Here is a 16487-nt window from a genome sequence, read left to right as displayed (position 1 = left end):
AAAGGACTTTTTGTATTTTAAAACAAGACTATGAGCAACTTTGTTATTTTAAGACAGGGCCTCAGGCTAAAAGGTCCTAGGAGAAAACTGTCTATTAATGAAGCACAACTGTTTATACTTAACTTGGAGAGAATCAACCTTCCCTTCAGTTGTGGTGACTTTAATTTTTTTTCTGTTCCTAATTTATTGTCCTGGCAACACCTTGCTGAAGCATGCCCAATCTTTTTTTTCTCATTTGTCAACTTGAAACTTAGAAGTGTCTTTTTTCCCAGGTTTAGAACAATTCCTGTCACATCATTGCATGGTTAACAATCCTGGACATAGATTCATAGAAGCTCACAATGTCCTTTTTCCTCTAGTGAGAGTTGGAACAATATTGACTAAAATAAACACAAAAGAAGTTTGAAGATCCAGAATGCCCACACATGCATGTTACATAATACAATAATGGTAGCAAACACTTTCATACCCTTGACCAGAAAGCCATCTGCACAGGGAATGCTCAACTATTCAACCCTCAGAATAGGTCTACTAGATGGGTAGACTATAAACCCCATTTATATATGAGGGCACTAAGTAGGAATTGCTGGGTGATGTTCCCTGGTAAGAGGGCTAATCAATACTACATTGAACCAGGGTGATCTAGGTTAAAACCACACTCTTAGCTGTTCTATACTGCTTCTTACCTATGTAGAACACACAAATTTACACAAACATATACCTAGGTTCTTTGTCATTGCCTGGCACCTAACTTATTTTTTTCTGAAAAAAAAAAAAGTGTCAAGAGGTCTGTTAGTCTCTTAGTTAGCTAATCATATGTAATCTAATTTAGATTTCAGACATTATTCCAAATTCTTGCATTTATTGACGAATGTAAATCCACTAACATTTGTGTTATTTTCTACAAATCACAGCAGAGGAATTTGAAGTCTGGAGAATTTGTAGAGTCATAAAGCATAGCTGTGATTCTAAGCCAAGTATAGTTGCTAAAATGTCTACATGCTTACCCAGTACAAAATTATGATTTTATAAATATGATGTAAGGTGCACAAAGAAGTCCATAACAGATAATCAGAATGGAGGTAGTATTTTAACTTTATGGAATCCATGTTCAGAGAGAATGTAAGGGTGACATATTTCCTTTTATACGTTTTCGTGAATGAGAAAATACTGGCTTATATTTACAGAAACAGCAGACATTCATTTCTAATTATCTCTGAGCTCACAAAATTGCATTATGCTTCATCAGTAAGGAGGTAGTCGCACTCTCATGTTTGAACCTGATCAGGCTTGAAAAGCCAAATTTTCTGATTTCTTAATAGGCATCACCGGATGGTTTATAAATTCAATCTATTATAATGAGTTCACTGAGGAAAATTATGTTGCTTAATATTATCTAACCTGAATGAAGAGTTCATCAACAGAGTTATTTTGCAAATCAACTATGTATGCTATGTTTTACATAATCATGCAAATTACTGTTTTATCTATCAATTCTATGCAATGAATGATATTTAAAATAACTCAGCACTTGTTGTCAAGGTTTAAATTACAAGGGCATGTAGCAGCTGTCTTATGATAATGAGAAAAAAAGCCCACAAGGTATCAGGCATACTTAGAAACCATATATAAACCAAAGAGTTCATTCTCTCTTTAAGATAAAATTAATATCATAAGCTGCAATGAGGAATAAATACTTATACTTGAACCCAGAGCTTGATGTGGGAAGACATTGATTACATTCTCAGAAAACATGATTGGATATTAAAACCATGCTTATTATGTTAAAAAATGTAGTTCTGAACTCTGGAAATTTATAGAAGTATATATATACTAGACTGAAGTATAATATCACTCTGTGCTGTCATAGATATACATATATATGTATATATATATATATATATATATATATACACACACACACATATATACATATACATACACTTATATGTACACACACATGCAAGTGTCAAATATATAGTTTCACGTTATATTTTGTATAAAGATATTTTATTCAACTATATATATATGCATATATAGATATATACATATTATATTGTTGGTTCTCAGTGCTCCACAATAAGGTTATGACATAGGACATCATTTAAATGATTTTTATATCCTTCTAATTTTAGGATTCTTTAACCACACAAACATAAGTTTATTTGCATAATTGACTATCCAATATTTACACAGGTGTTTAATTTTCTAAACAGCACAGGTTTTGGCTACCCAAACAAACAAAATTATTTTCCATCCATACAATTTCCAAAATAAGCCCATCTAGAAGAATATAACAGTCTCATACATGGAGCCAACATTTTGAAGAGATAGAGTGGAGAAATGCACATAGAGGAAAACACAAAGGTGCAGTCTGTAAATGGGGAAAGCCTCATGCTTGTGTATATGTGGGTAATGATATATTATATTGACCTTACCATGCATAAGCCTTGCTATTTTTCAACACAACATTTTAATAATGACATAATTATATATTTGCCTCATTATGGAATCTGAGTTAATGCTGTATTCACAACACATATTTTTAATTCAGTAATGACAAGAATAGAATTCTATGCTCTGTTAGTGTTCCTTAGAAAATTGAAGCTCTACTTGGTAAATAGTACTTAAATATTTGTTGATTAAATTGAACCTCAGGCTCACCAGAAAGGAGAGAGGCACGCTTTGAGGTAAATATTTGGACAAACTTTCGCATATTACTTAGACTTTTACCTGACAAATTTCTTCCTCATTTGATCTTTTTTTATTTCTTACTGTTATCATCAACTTATTGTTTCACTGTCAAAGGTGTCAGGAAAATTCATCTTTAGAATATAATTGCACACTTATTGTGTGCAATAATTGTCTTGGATTCTTTTATGAGCAGCTCCAGGAAAAAAAAAATAAGCCAAATAAATATAATGTTATTATTTCTTCCCTTATTTCCTTCATGAAAATGGAAAGATAAGAAAAACACAGTATACAACCAATCGCCACCTAAATATCTGTTTTTTATACACACACACACACACACACATATACATACTTTCATTTTTAGAGGTATATTGTATTTCTTTAGAATGTAGTTTCCTAGAAGGCAGGATTGGTGTTAGTAGGTCATTGAACACTATGATAACTACATTTCATCATTGAAATACATCTTGAAAATTGTGAATTTACAATATATCCTGAGCAGAGCAAACTATATGCCAGATAGCTCAATAGTTTTCACTTAGTCTGATTTAGATTAACATTATATATATATATATATATATAGAGAGAGAGAGAGAGAGAGAGAGAGAGAGAGAAAGAGAGAGAGAGAGAGGGAGGGAGAGAGAGAGAAAGAGAGAGATATGAAGGGACTGATAACATACACAGTCCATTTTTTGAAAAAGACATCAATTTAGAAGTATTGAATTTCATATCTGTGTCCCTTTTGTGCTGTTGATTAATAGGCAAATAGGTACCCCACAGAGGCATAAATTTAACCTGTGGAGCAGCTCTCTGTAAGCTGGTAAACACTGCCTTGCTTTGTCCATACCAGAGAATTAATTGATCAAATCCTCATGACTCCACAACAGATTAACATGAATTTGAAATTAAATAGAAAGATTAATGTTTGTATCTACTATAATTAATATATAATTTTTTAATGACAGTATAATTTTGATTCAAGAGAATAGACTGCAATACTGAAATTTTTAAATTTTTTCCTGTTCTTTGTTTTCCCCATTTCTGGAAGAAAGGGTAATGTATGAACTTGCTCTTCACTTTTCTTCTCATGGAAACTTAATATCCTTGGCCTTTGAGGGGCAGGAGGAGTCACTGTGTGACTAAGAGAAGCTATTTTTAAGTGAAAAAGTAATTGAATTGTATAATAAATAAAACTTTTTATTTTTCTCTAAATGTTTATTTCTCAAGAATACATTGGCTCTATTTGTTTTATGTTAGACAAATTTAATCACAGACTTTCTCTCTCAATCATATGCACACACACACATTCACATATACCCTCATACTCGTAAAAGTCTGTTATTAAAAATAATATTTACATTTTCCCTGAAATTAGAGTAGGTTATTTTTCTTTTAATTAATGTCTATGTCCTTCAGTTTCCTTCTTTAATTTTACAATTCCTTTTTTTCATGATAAATTTAAAATGGGTGCAAAGAATTTTTTGTAAATTTTGTTATAATTCTAATTTATACTTACCCATTCTCCCTATTGCTTATCCTCATACAGAAGAATTGCTCTTCATCAGATTTTTCTAACATACTTTCTTCTTATGAAACCATATTGAACTACATCATAAAGTAGTTTCAAAAGAAACAATGAAAAAAATGCTCTAAATATGATGTGCCTGCTAAGGTAGTATGAAGGGTTTGAATGGTAAGAAAATTCAGAATTTTAAAATGTGGATAGCAGAATCAAATTTTAGTAAATTTAGAAAAAAAAAATCTACTGCATTGAAAAAGTTGGTCCACAGGTTACAGAACAAACTTATAACATATGTAATAAGTATTTGAAAGCAAAAAACAAACAAACGAAAAAGTGGTATCAGAAATCTTTTTTGTTTGAAAATTCTGTACTCTTTAGGAGAATCTAATAGAAGTTTCAAGGTGATTCTTAACTTCAGTGTCCCAGATAGATCATCCACAGGCTACAGAGAACCCGACAGCAACATGTAAGATCTTGTACCATGAAGAGGCTTAAGAAGGCCCAAATGTTGTACAGGCCATAAGTCATCAAGCATGAGATTTTGGAAATGGCAAAGAAAAATGAATCATGATGACTTTGGTGAGCTTATTAACTTCAGTATTACAAAATCAGTTAACACCATTGTATTTTAAATTCTCCAGACTTAGAATTCATTCAATCTAACTGTGCCATTTAATTCTGCTGGGTACTTGAGGAAAAAGTTCCTTTTTTTTTTTTTCTGTACCAGAGATTGAACCCAGGGATGTTTACCCACTGAGCCACATCTTCAACCCTTTTTTATTTTTCATTTTGAGACAGGGTCTCAATAAGTTGCTAAGAGCCTTGCTACACTGCTGAGACTGGCTTTGAACTTGTAATTCTCCTGCCTCATCCTTAGGAGCAGCTGAGATTACAGGCATGCACCATGCACCTGGCTCCAATAAATTTTATAATAATATTTTTTTAAGTATAGAAACATTGCATTTTAATTGTATGGTTATTGATTATGTATTAACACTAAAGACTGTGACCTTTGAAGGGAAAGGAGAGTGACAAGAATGTCAAGCAAAGGATGAGCCCAGGTATAACTATGACCAGTTCAAGGTTGACCCTGGAGGGACCAAAATAGGAATATGAGAGAAGACTTTGAAATCAGTTCAGAGAAGTCCCAGAATACTCAGCAGAGTCACTCCAATTTCATATAATGTATAACACAGAGCTCTATACCTAGTAATGGACGCCCACTAAAAATATACTTTTTATGGACTAGAAAAGTATTTAAACTTATTAATTCTATTTGTGAAAAGTGTACATTGTTTAGGTGGTAGCACTGATTCATGATCCAGAATACTTTGGTAATGATAATGAACTTTAAATATTTTAATATCTTGCAATTTCTTATGATTAGTTTCATTCATTTGGATAAGACTGGATAGTACTTGGAATGAAATCTGTTTCCAAGAAGCAAAGCAAAGCTGATTGACCTTTAATGCAATTAAACCTATGAATTTGCCTCATTAGTCTCATATTTAAGCTAAATGAGTTGGTATATTTATTTAGCATAATTGCCCTGTAGTCTAAATTTTAATGTAAAGTAGGAGCAGTCAACTTTACAAGATTTCTTATAGTAAATTCCCAGCAAAAAATCATTTTATTTTTAAGGTTATACATTTTACTTGTATATATTTTTTCATCTAAAACATTTAAAAAACCTTCATTACATATAACAGAACTATGAAACGTCTAAATAGTTATATTTTTATTTTTAATAAACCGAATACTTTATATCAAATATCAATCATAAATACATCTCAAGTACCTTATATGTTCTTTTTTGAGCCAATAGAATCAGCTACAGATGAGCCATGAATTTCTGTAAGTCAGTGATATTCCTGATGTGTTGGTTAAATCATAAGTCATGTAATTAAACAATGTGATAAATAGGAATTATCGCAGAGTAAAATTGGAAATAAGTAGATAGTAAGTGCAATATTAATGTCATGCTGAAACTGAACAATAATATTCAAAAACTGAAAGCACAATAAAAAAATAGCTCCCACATATTGCTTAGAAACAACATTCTTAGCAATGTATCAGAATCTTTTCCTACAAATAACATCCACTGAGAATTGTGTTGATTTCCATTTTAAAAGGTAAGCAAAGGGTCATAGGAATGTAAAGTAGCATCAGAGTTCTCACCCAAAAAAATAAATGTCAGAATCAAAATCCACATGCAGACTTGATGAATCCCAATCAAAATTCTTACAATTTTGATGTTTTGTCAGAATTCAAGATCTATCCTTTACATCACTATAATGAATAAAAACAAAAGTGAAACATTTTACCAGGAAAAAGAATTTTTTTAAATCTACAAAGAGCAGAAGTTCAGACAGGAGACACATATACCTTGGGGCTAAGGTTTCTCATCTGATTCTCAAAAAATTACTTCTGCATTTTTATTTGATATATTTTGATTATATGCAATAGTTCAGTTGTGAAAAGAATGAAGATACTGACTTCACACTAAGGGCAAAATCATAGGTGAGTTTTACAATATTTTCTAATTCAAAGTAGGGATAATTACAGTGGCTTACTCAAAGGTTTTGTGAGAATTAAATAAAATAATATGCAGAGTGCCCACAAAGTGCCTGCTACAATGTTATTGCTCAATAAGTGAATCATTTCATTATTAATATAAGCATTATTTTTGTAACTATTACATTGCACTCCAAAATACTATATTTTTATCACAATAGTGAAATATCAATCTTTATCAGTCAATTAATTTTTGCCTTATTAATTGAGGTGCAAATTTTTACCTTTTCTCACTTCCAGGGCACTTAATTTTGAAAAAAAAAAATGTTCTAAGAAAATATCTAGATGGTGATTCATTAATGATAATACAAAATGTTTTGGAAATTTTCAGGCATAAAAATTATGATTACATTATAATGTGGGTGAGTATGATATATATTTTAAATTTGCTTTCTCATTTCACAGCAACATCAAGTCAGATCAAAACTATTTCTTTGATTCTATTTGTCTATTTTCAAGAGAGAATGAAAAACTGAAAACCAAAACAAATTAAAAAGCACTGGAGTACTTTGACTCAGCCATAACCATAAAGGAAGGAGTTTAGATTTGGTTAAGTGCAGAAGAAATAAAATTTACTCATAATTACAATGCACTATTACAAACACATTTTTATGGTTAAAATCCATTTGCAATATGTGTGTTGTGTGTTTGTTTCGATTTTCCTAAGAGTTTGAAGCCAAGGTCTATTTTCAACATTTGGTAAGTTTCCCTTAGCTGATCTTTAAAGAAGGTTAGACAGCACCCTGGATGTTCCTAGTCCAGAGGCAGGTGCCAGAGCTCAGGCAAAAGTTAAGCCAACACAAACACAGAATTATAAACTTTATAACTCTTAAGTGTTACAAGTGTCAAGTGTTAAATGGGAATACTACAGTTATAAAAAGCCAAAAATAAAAAAAAGTAATAGAAGGTGCTTCCTGAACCATGTTGTAGGAAGTTCGGAGTGATGCAAGAACACACTGGTTTGTTCCTTATGAGATAAAAATGGAGAATTGTTACATTTACCTTATCTGTTAGATATTTTATTAAATGGCTTCAGATAACTCCTTCAGTCAAGATTTCTCCACTGTGACATGATTGACATTTTCCCCTCAGCATTTCATTTCTTATATTGATAAATACTATACCATTTTAGAGTTGCACAAACTTTTTCTTGTTTCATTCATCAGTTGGACATTTGGGTTGTTTCTACTTTTTGGCTTATATGAATAATGCTGCTTTGAACATCTGTGCATATTTATTTTTCGTGGACATCTGTTTTTGTTCTTCTTGGATATTACTTAGGAGGGAAATCGCTCTATTATATGGTAACTGTAAAGCACAAAGAACAAAGATAGAATCAAAGAATTGGACTTTATAGAAATAAAAAAAAATACTTAAAATTTTTAAAAGATACACCATAGATAGAATAAAAAGAACCCGTGCAACAGAATAAAATGCTCGCAAATCACATACCTTAGAGAAGTCTTCAAACTAGAATTATTTTCAATTCAATAATAAAAACTTGTTATTGATATTATAGGCTGGATACTCTATTGTCTTGGGGTCTGGCTTGTGCATTGTAGGATGTTGAGCATCATTCTTTACCACTAGCCACAAGATACCAATATACTCAGTTCTGAGACCATAAATGTTCTCTTGAAGCAGCCCTCCCATGTCTCCACTTCTGCATCAATGACTAAAATAATCAAAAACATAACTTAGAGTAGTTGAGCCCAACTTATTTTGCTCAAATGAGAATGGGCTGTTTCTCCCATTGGTCCAGCAGCCCAACTGTCAAGCTTGGAGATACTAAGATTCTCCTGCACTTTTTCATTCTTGCAAGATTTTACAAGGTGCTTTTACATCAAGCATCATGTTCACACCTGAGGCAGGGGAGAAACTGGGGTATATTGCCGAGGTTCCTACTGCATTTTACCAGGAAAATCTGTGTTTCCCCCTATACCTATAACTGCAGCCTGCTTCCATTAATTCCTCGTGGATGAGCAATGCGTCACAGCCACTGCTAGTTGCTATGGATGCTGAGTCTAACTCCCATGCCTTTGTTTATGGTAGCTGGAGAAAAGGAAAAAGGGCTCTGAGAGTTGATGTCAGCCAAGAAAGGCCTTCTTTAGCTCCAAACCTAGAATAAGTGAAAATAAAACTCCTTTATAAGGTATGAGGTTATACAGGAACATGACATAATATTAATTTGTCATGTTCATTACCATTGTCATTATTTTTATTATTGTATTATTTTATTTTGAAGTTATTTCCAGATTTGTATCTATTTTTATCAATTTCTTCCATGGAAAATATGTTTGTTTTCAGTTATGAAATGCTTTTTAAAAAATGATTGCATTCTTCCTTCCAAATCTGCTGTGTAAATGACATGTTTTTAAAGTATCTAGCTTTAATTGTGATACTGTAACAAGTCAGCAGATAGTTGACATTTGAATCTGTAGTTACATATTTTATAAACTCATAAAACTACTTCTTGTCCTGTGGTTCCTCATCCTGATGGTATCCTTCAATGACAGCCACCTAATGAAATGTTGTCTTTTGATATCTTGAATCTCCACCACTATTTGGCTTTTTCCCCCACCTATTCTAGGCTTATTATTTTGAATTTATTAGGTATACACATTATACATCTCTCTCATTACCAGTATTTTAAGCACTTGCATGAGAAAATGACTTCTCATACATTCAATTCTATGACATAGCTGAACATTATTTGTAGAATACACAAAAATAGAAAAAAGCAGTGGAGCACTGTGGCATATGCCTTTTATCCCAGATACTCAGAGGGCTGAAGCAGGAGTATTGCAAATTTGAGGACAACCTGGGCTACTTAGTAAGACCCTCTCTAAAAATTGACAAATAGAAAGGGCTGGGAAGCTTAGTGGGTGGGCATCCTGGGTTTAATCCTAGTACTCAAATGAATAAATGAATAAATAAAATGAATGAGCATAAAAAATATGCTTGGCTGATATTCTTAGTAGGAATCTTTTTTTATCTTTTTTTGAAAAATAATTCTTCCTTCAAGAACAGCAAAGCAGCACCACTATGTTAAATTCTAGTGGCAAAATTAAAATCACAATATCAAAATTACTTCATGAAGCATAGAATCATAAAAGAAGACCAAATGCAGAAAAATAATGAAAAGAGTTTCAGGTGGCTGGAGAAATTGCTGAAATCTGTTAGTGTCTTCTAAAGACAAAAGAACATCAGCAAATAGCAAAACACCAAAAACATCACCCCTCCCCAGAATAAAACCCTTTTGTCAGACAAGGCAGCCGCTTAGAATGGATATGAAAGATTAATGCTTCCACCAGCCCTGCCAGAATTTTCCCTTCTACACTAAATAGAGCAATGGAAAAAGAGTGAGCAATAAACCAATTAAAGGAACCCAGTGAGATGTAATGAAAACATTCCTGATTTGTTTTCTTTTATTCTCTCTCTCTCTCTCTCTCTCTCTCTCTCTCTCTCTCTCTCTCTCTCTCCCCCCCCCCCCCTTTCTTTTAGCAAAGACAAAGGTTTCCTTTCAGGTGTGTAGCACTGGGTGTCCAACTATTAGGTTTGGCTCACAAACTCTGGCACTGATTTGAGGAACAGAAATTGTCTCTGCTGGAATCAAAGTGTTGACACAGAGACATTTTGTACAAATGATTCTTTGGCTGCTAACTTTTCCCTACAGCTGCCTGTCTCCTCCCAGGGGAACATGGCACAAGGCCACAGACATAAAGGAAGACTTCAAGAGAATAAAAGAAATAATAATAATAAAGCCTTTTTCAGTAATTTGCATTTTTTCCGGTCCTGTGGATATTCTTGAAATAAGTTAGGGACACACATGCCCAGCTTTCCTGCTGAGCCTCTGCAAAAGGAGTCATTGCCAGGGATATTTCCCAGTCTTCTCAGAAGTTCACTCCTGCATGGTACAGTCTTAGAGGAAAAAGGATTAAAGTCCATTTAGACAGTCTGGTATGTATGGGTGTAGAACCCTGCAGAATGTACGTCTGCCTAGAAAGCCATCTGGCATTAATACCCTGAACATAAAAGGCAAAGTAGCCCTGGGTGATGGGTTTCCATCATTTGTTACGCTCTGACACAGGTGGCTGAGAACTCACATGTGCAGAACATCACCCAGTCTTGTTCAGTTTCCAGTGAGAGAGTAATATGATTGTCCATAGGCTCAAATCCATCCGTACTTAAGAAAAGGTAAACATTTTGCAACTTTTCATATCTTTTAAAATTTGTATTAGCAAACAAAAAGTCATTTAATCCACCATTTCCTGATGCATGGGTGGGACAGAATTTCTGACACAGAGGATGATGTGGGTAGAATGACTGTAGAATCAGCTGTGCTGGTTGATTCTTGAAACCATAATTGTTTTGGGAAACTCCTGGTACCAGCCCATGTTTCCTGCTTCCTTTCGGAAGTTCAAAGGCAGGAATTTTGCTTTTATCTATCAGGCCATCTCTCTTCCTTTGTACTTTGAAGACATGCACTTTGTCTGCCCTTTTCTGGTTTCTGTAACTAGGTGTGATCTCCCTCACTTCCTTCCACAACCCTGTTCATTGTTTTTTAGCACCTTTTCTATGTTTTTGCTTTATCTAGATTTCTCAAAGATGTAGGGTAGATGTCTGTGTGGTTCTTTTTCTCTTTAGTGTGAAGTGACAGTAGGAAAATAACTCCTTTACTCTGGAGTCTTTCAGGGTCTCACCTTAGAACTCATGTTTAGTTGGTTATGAAAGAAAAAAAAATCTACTGAATTATCTGTTAATTCTACATGTATTCTCAATGGTACCTCTGTCATATATCAAGTCACATATCTTCATGAAACTGTTTCCAACTCTAAGCCACATAGATACTTGATCAACCCAAATAGATAATAGAGTAATACCTGATTATTCTATTTGTCTCACTAAGTTCCAGATCCACATTGCCTTAATAGTAAAGTGGATATAGTTATGATTCAATTCTTAATTATCTATCCACATATATATCTTACTTCTGCTTATTTTTTCTCATAATCTTGGCAGTTTTTTTTTTTTTCACTACCTGTTCTTATGAATTTGGGAAATATTTTGTGGAGTTCCAAAAAATATTGAAATGTTATTTTTATTGTAGTGAGTTCATGTATTAATCTGAGTAAAAATAAAAGCTTCAAAAATCATCAACATAGTGTTTATCTTCATTTATGCATATCTTATTTTGTGCTCTTCAGCAATTTTTTATCATTTTTGCCAAGATACAGTTTTGCTATGAATATTTTTAGTAACCATATGCCTGTAGTACTATTGAAAATAGGACTTAGCAAATATTTTCTAACTGGTTATTACTAATGTATGATGGTCAAATCTTGTTATGTGAATTAGGAGTTGAGGGTCCTTACAATGTATTTTTAAATTTTTTTATAATTTAACATTCGATGATCTAGGTATTTTTATATAGACAAGCACAATATTTAACTTATATTACATGAAGTTGTTAGTTTTTTCAATCTACATGATTTTTCTTTTTTTTGCATACCTTTTTTTTCATTTTCTTCAGTAAAAAACAATTATCCATAATTACTTATATTGACATGGATGTACAGAAATCACAGGAAAAAACAAAAAATGAAAGAAAGATTACCCAAGCTACGAATACACTGCTAAGCCAATTCAACTTTAGTTTTATATTTAAAAAATCAAAACCTCCTCCTTTATCTTCAAGTCAATTCCATTAATTCTGTCTCAGACAATCAAGGTGTTGGTAAAAGTTTCCACCATGGACTTATGCTGTTCTCTGATCTAGTATTTTTTTATCCTAATCAAATCCCAGCTATACCTAAAATCTTCTCTACTATCCTCAGATGAAAGATTTATTTTCTTTTGAATTCCTACAACAACCTGTTGGACAGTTCTTTTGAATGTTAATTATGAATGACATCAGAACAATTTTTCCACTGTTATAATGATATTGCATATAAGTTATAACTTATAAATGCTTCACTTTGATGTTATTTCTTTATATTTTCTTATTTTCAGATTTTTGGTGTTGATATTTGCTTAACCTGCATCAAACCCAGGGTCTCATGCATAATAGGCAAATATCCTATCACTTAGCCACACCCCCAGTCCTCAAATAGTATGTTACGTGTGTTGAAGCAAGGATTTGTTTTTTGGATAGTTCCTGTGAGGCAAAGACTTAAGATGTACAGAAACAGATATTCATCACACGTGTAGAAATTTCTTCTGTGTTCATCACAGAGATTTCACAGCATTCTTTGCAAATGTTGGAGTGTCAAATAAATACTTCTCTAGTGAGAAATAATATCTTTCATTATTTTCATAGTATAAATTCAGTGGTAGGTTTTAAAATATAATATATAAAACTTTCGTCTTTATGAAAGTATTTTGGGCATGGAATTCATTGATACTTTAAACCAGCAATAGTCATGTTTTAAAATTACGGTGGGGGACTTCTTCATAGAATAAGGCTTCCTGAATGTGCTCATACTTTCTCTCTCTCTTCTCCTCTCATGTGGTTCTTGTGGGAATTATGTACATATATATTTTTCCCAGGATGAAACTTGATGTCACTGTAAGTTATTGCAATCATGTATCTTATTAATATAGGAAGAAAAAAATCTGAAAGAAGAGAAATATAGAAAAATTAAAAGATCCCTATGCACTATAGACTGAGTATTTATATCTTCCCCAATTAAAGTCATATGTTGGCAACTAACCCTAATGCAATGGGCTACCACAGATAGCACTTCAGGAGGTGATGAGGTCAAAATAAGTGAGCCCTCATGAATAAGATGTAGACCTTATAAAGACCCCATGGAGCTCTTGCCTCTTGTACCCCTTGAGCAGGATGAGAAGATGGCAAAAGTCAGAAGAGGGGTCCTAACCACCATGGAATTAGTACACCTTGATCTTGGGCTTCCCAAGGTTCAAAATTGTGGGAAATTAAGATTTCATAAGTCTAAGGTAAGTTTGTATAATAGCCTGAAGAGGCTAAAAAACGTTATCAATGGGATTTTTTAAAACAAGTTTTGTTTCTTCTAAATACTGTATTTTGATTCTTTCCAAAGCCAGAATGCTAGCCTAGGAAAAATGAGTGCATAAACTTGTGTCCAAGTGGTGGAAACAGCCACATTTAAAACACTTCCAGGATGATTTCTTGGTATTAAGTGTGAAATAATTTGGGTGTGGTATTTGCATGTATTCAATTTTGTTATCACTATGGCAAGACATTGAAATTTCTTTCAATTTATGGAAACCATGGTGTTTTCACTTGTTGTCTTAAACTGAATTCACTGTTTGGAGTTTCTGGCAAGTCTTGTGGCCACTGTAAATTCTGACAACTTTAAATCTTTCTAAAATTCCTACAGCTTGTTGCTTTTTTTTTTTTTTTTTTTGGTACCAGGGATTGAATCTAGAGACACTCATACATTGAGCCACATCCCTAGCCTTAATTTATATTTCATTTAAAGACAGAGGCTCACTGATTTGCTTAGCACCTTGCTGTTGCTAAGGCTGGTTTTGAACTCGAGATTCTCCTGCCTCGGCCTCCTGAGCCACTGGGATTACAGGCATGTGCCAATGTGCCTGACTATTGCTCTTGACTATTGAACAGATTTATTTTTATAAGGTCAATAATTTTGAAAATAACTCTAAAATATTCTCTGAAATTGAAAATTGACAAGAGATTATGCTCAATCATAAAAAAAAGGATAAATGAAATCTGAACCAATACATCTTTTTTTTTTTTTTTCCTACCCTGACTGGAAGCACAATTCTAGTTCTTCTCTAAAGAACAGAGCTTAAAATTTTCAGAGGGCTAAACATGGATGCTCAGACAAGGAGAAATTATCACCAAATGATGAATCTAATAAAAGATAGACCAGGACCATTCTCATTTGTTCATGCTCTCCTTGTACTTTTTAAAATGTGTACTCCAACTTCATTTCTTTCCTTATTTAACTGAAACCTCATGGTCCACAAATGTAACTTGGTGTTCATCTGCAAGCCAAAACCCCAAGAAGAGGAAAAAGTGGACTGTCACACTCCCGACAGCAGCTGATTTAAGAGTCTATGTGCTGGTGCTTTTGTTTTTCTTCTTTTACATTAATTTCCTGGCTCAGAGCTGGCATTTTCCAACTACTCTGCCCTTTGTGAGAATGGCACATACCAGATGAATAAAGTATGCATGACTTTATGACATTAAATTTCATGTAATATCAGTATGTTAAGGCTAGAGATAATATGTTCCAATTTGTTGATGAAGAAATAATGCAAACAATATATTTTATTATGACATATAAAAGTTTTAGGATAATTTTTTTAAACTTCATAAGCATATTCTATACTTTCAAAACTAAGAAAAAGTGCAACATGGATCCCAATTTCCCTCTTTGTCCCTTTCCTGCTTTTTAGAGTAACAACGACAATAGAAGAAACTCCCTCTCTTCACTTAGCATTTTATATTTAAAATGGAAATGTGAAGGAAGACCAATAGAAATAATGCATCTGGAAAGGTTTTTTTTTCCCTAATTTTCTAGGGAAAACTTTTGGATGGATGATAATAAAGAATTACCTGTTCCCAATTCTAAAAGCTAGAGAGTCTTCCAGTTTTTCTATCCTGAACAGTTGTCCTAAGCCCTTTATAGATCCTAATTTTTGCTGTAAGATAATGTGGACTTTTGCAATGACATATTAGTAGCAAGATTTCTAAACTGTGTTTTTAAAATTAAAAAAATCACTTAATTGTGATAACCTCCAACTTTCATCTAATGAACATCTGGATGTCCTGTCTTCTGAACTGAGCTCTCTTGAGAATTTCCTCTTTGCTGATCTCAGCATAATTAACATAAAGGACCCAGATAATACCCAGGTGTTTCAAAAAACCTCCTCTTTCAAGGTACAGTGTACATAGGCTGGGTGAGATGTTACTTGGCCCCTAGCTTACAGGCTTTCTTCATCTTCCTTCTTTGAAATAATTTGCAAATGACCACATCTATTATTCTTAAATACTGATTTCATAGTTTTTTTCCTTATTCTCCTACATTAGAGAAATGAACAATGTTTTCTTAAGTTTTTGTTTTTCTGATATTTGGGTGGTAAATGCTATTTGTGTGTATTTATGGGGAAGAGTATGACATTCTGATACATACTTTTAAGTGTGTGGTGATCAAATCAGGTTAATGAGCATAATCATTATCTCAAATATTTATCATTTATTTATGTAGGGTACATTCATTTTTTTCTAGCTATTTTGAAATAGACAATAAAGCCAAAAAAGCATTGTTAATTGTGGTCACCCCACAGTGTTATAGAACACTAGAAAAATTTCCTTTTTCCTAAGTGTACTTTTGGACATGTTAATCAACCTCTCTCTATCCTTTCCCCATCCTTCCCAGTCTCTCTATATTTATGAGAACAACTTTTTTACTTTCCACATACAAGTTAGAACATGTCATGTTTTTCTTTCTGTGTGTGTCTTATTTCACTTCCTATAATGTCTAGGTTTATACAAGTCACCACAGATATTTTATGGCTGGATAATATTCCATTGTATATACATACTACTTGTTATTTTTCCATTTGTCAGTTGATGCACACTCGTGCTTATTCCATACATTGAAGAATGTGAATAGTGCAAAAATAAATGCGAGAGTGCAGATTTCTCTTTGACTTTGTGATTTCCTTTTCCTTGTACATGCAG

Source organism: Marmota flaviventris, chromosome 2 (genome assembly GCF_047511675.1).
Source record: "Marmota flaviventris isolate mMarFla1 chromosome 2, mMarFla1.hap1, whole genome shotgun sequence".
Classification (NCBI taxonomy): Eukaryota; Metazoa; Chordata; class Mammalia; order Rodentia; family Sciuridae; genus Marmota; species Marmota flaviventris.
This window is presented reverse-complemented; position numbering follows the sequence as displayed.